This window comes from Urocitellus parryii, chromosome 12 (assembly GCF_045843805.1).
Source record: "Urocitellus parryii isolate mUroPar1 chromosome 12, mUroPar1.hap1, whole genome shotgun sequence".
NCBI classification, from domain to species: Eukaryota; Metazoa; Chordata; class Mammalia; order Rodentia; family Sciuridae; genus Urocitellus; species Urocitellus parryii.
Genome location: NC_135542.1, coordinates 52,292,263 through 52,295,413, shown reverse-complemented (window position 1 = coordinate 52,295,413; position 3,151 = coordinate 52,292,263). Strand labels below are relative to the sequence as shown.

Here is a 3,151-nt window from a genome sequence, read left to right as displayed (position 1 = left end):
CTGTGTTTTAGAACCTCTTAAAATTTAATTCTGAGTTTCGAAACCAAGTTCTTACATAGTTATTATTGTCTTTTTTAAGAACTAATTTTTCCACTTTAATTTTGTTTTATAGTCATATATAATATACACATAATTCAATGTCAAATCTGTAAAATTATCTATTTAGAGCAGTCTAACTTTTATCCCTGACTCTTCTGTCCAGTGTCTGCCACTTCCCAAAGTGAAAATTCTAAATTTTTAATTTTTATTTTTTTCACCGCATTAACAAGCCTTTTTATTGTTGTCTTTTTGTTGTTGTTGTTGTTTGTTTTTTAATTGAAGCTCGCTTACTGGTCCTGCTTCCATGAATGTTCAAGACCAAGAGAAAAGGGAGGGGAACCAGCCGGCACAGGGAGGGATCATCTCCACAATATTCCATTTATACACAGAACTAAACAGACAAGCACAGAGTCACTACTGCGGTTAGAAGTTGGCAGCATGGGATGAGGGAGGAACAGGTGGGAATAGGGGTGTCCTTAAAAAAATACAGGCCCCCCCAAACTGGGTGCCTGGGGGAAGACTTGGTCTGTTTCAACCCAAGAGGTACAGAAGATCAAAAGCAGTTTGGGAAGGCCAGAACAGGGATGGAGGGAGGAGGAAGGTCCGGGGGTGGGGGTGGGGGCTGTTTGGCAACTGGGGTGAAGGGAATGCCCTCCCCCTGCTGGGATCCCCCCAGCCCCTCCGGTCTGGCAGAAAGGGGGCAGCCTGCAGCCCCCTAGGGCAGGTCTGGGGCTGCCAGATGCTCCAGGCAAGGAGCTGGAGGGGGCTCACAAAGGCTTGCCCTCCAGAGAGGTGACAGCACTGCCCCCCCACCCCAGTTTTTCAGCCGGGGTGCAGCGGTCCTTGACCTCCTCATAGCAGTTTGCTTGTAATTCGTGCTTGATCCCTGTCAGCTTCTTCTTGATGGCGTCCTTGGAACTAGCATAGATCATTTTGCTCTTAAGGGGTGCGGATTCAGGGGCCCAGAAGATAAACACCAGGTCCTCTTTCTTGCTCTCCTTGGTCTGGTAGGTCGCGTCATAAAGGGCATAGCGGCAGTCCTTGTCTGGCAGCATCTTGACAAAGGTGTCGTAGGGGTCATCCGCAGTCTGGCCCACATCACCTACCAGGATCTCCTTGCCCTCCTCCAAGATGAGGTTCTTCTTGTCCTCACTCCGGCAGAAGAGCACTGCCTTCTTCCGCTTCTTCACTTCCTCTGGCGTTGAAGACTTGCATACCTTCATATCACTGAATACCTTGATGAGGCCATCAGAGACAGCCACACCAGAAGCCATGTTTCCGGAAGCGAAAGGAAGACGGCCAGAAGAGCCTACAAAGACGAGATCCAACTGAACGCCCTAAATTTTTAAAAATTTTTCCTGAGCAACTTTTTTATGTTTTCTTCCCTTCCCCTCAAATTTTATTTGGGGCATAACTGACAAAAAACTGTATCTATTTGAGGTAAATAAAATGATGATTTGAGGCTGGCACATACTTATAATCCCAGCTACTTGGGAGGCTGAGACAGGAAGATCACAAATTCCAGGACAGCCTAGGCAACTTACCAAGACCCTGTCTCAAAATAAAAAATAAAAAGGGCTAGAGAGCCTGGTGTGGAGGCACGTGCCTGTAATCCTAGCAGCTCAGGAGGCTGAGGCAGGAGGATCACAAATTCTAAGCTAGTCTCATCAAAAGCAAAGTCTAAGCAATTCAGTGAGACCCTGTCTCTAAATAAAATATAAAATAGGGCTGGAGATATGGCTCAGTGGTCGAGTGCCCCTGAATTCAATGCCAAGTACCAGTAAATGCCCCCCCAAAATAGGGCTAGAGATATGGCTTAGTGGTACAGCATTCCTGGGTTCAATTCCCACTAACACACTAACACACACACACAATGTGGTGAAATATATATATATATATATATATATACATAATTACATATATATTTTGAAATGATTGCTACAATCAAATTAACACATCTAACATCTAACAATTACCCTTTTTTGTGTGTGATAAGAACCCTTAAGATTTATTCTTAGCAAATTTCAAGTATACAATACAGTATTTTAGATGGGCACAGTGGTGCATGCCTATAATCCCAACAGCTTGGGGGGCTAAGGCAGCAGGATCATAAGTTCAAAGCCAGCCCCAGCAACTTAGTAAGGCCTAAGCAACTTAGTGAGACCCTATCTCAAAATAAAAAATAAAAAGTGCTGGGCATGTGGCTCAGTGGTTAAGTGCCCCCTGGATTCCATCCATAGTACCAAAACTAAAACACCACCACCAACAAAAATTAATAATGTTACTGTATATAGTCACCATGCTCTGCATTAGATCTCCAAAACTTATTCAACTTATAATTGAATGTTTGTACCCTTTAACCAACATCTTCCTGTTTCCTCACCCTCTCATTTTATTTGCTTTTTTTTTTTTTTTTTTGGTATTGAGGATTGAATTCCGGGGTGATTTACCATGGAGCCACATTTCCTGCCCTTCTTATTTTTTATTTTGAGACAGGATCTTGTTAAATTGGTTAGGGCCTTGCAAAACTGTGGAGGTTGACCTCAAATATGTGATCCTCCTGCCTCAGCCTCCTAAAACCCTGGGATCACAATTTTCTTTTGATATATGATTTATTCTGCTTTTTGGTATATAAGCAAATATACGCATACATATAAATTAAACAGTAGAATATGATACATATTTTCTCCACCCTGCTGTTTTTCATCTTAATGACATGCTGGAAATCATTCTAAATAGCACATAGGGCTATCTCTTCTTTTTTCACAACTGTATACTACTCCATTGTGGATATCTATCATGATTGATCTAACCAGCCCCCTGCTGATGAGCAAAATAGAATAGAATTTAAGGTAAAAAGTATTTGGGACACTTCATGCTGATAAAAGCAATAATTCAACAAGAAGGTACAATTTGGAATTTTTTTTAATATCTTTTATTTATTTATTTTATGTGGTACTGAGGATCAAATCCAGTGCCTCACACATGCGAGGCAAGCACTCAACCACTAAGCTACAACCCCAGCCCCATAATTGGGAATTTCAATATGCTTAACTAACTATACAGCCTTGAAATATATAAAGCAAAATCCAGTAGAATTAGAAAGAGAAAG

At 42.0% G+C, this 3,151-nt stretch overlaps 1 pseudogene; it reads right to left on the bottom strand.

Moving 5' to 3' along the window:
* Positions 1-806: 806 nt before the first annotated feature.
* On the bottom strand, positions 807-1,359 carry LOC113192427 (cofilin-1 pseudogene; annotated as a pseudogene).
* Between the last annotated feature and the right edge of the window lie 1,792 nt (positions 1,360-3,151).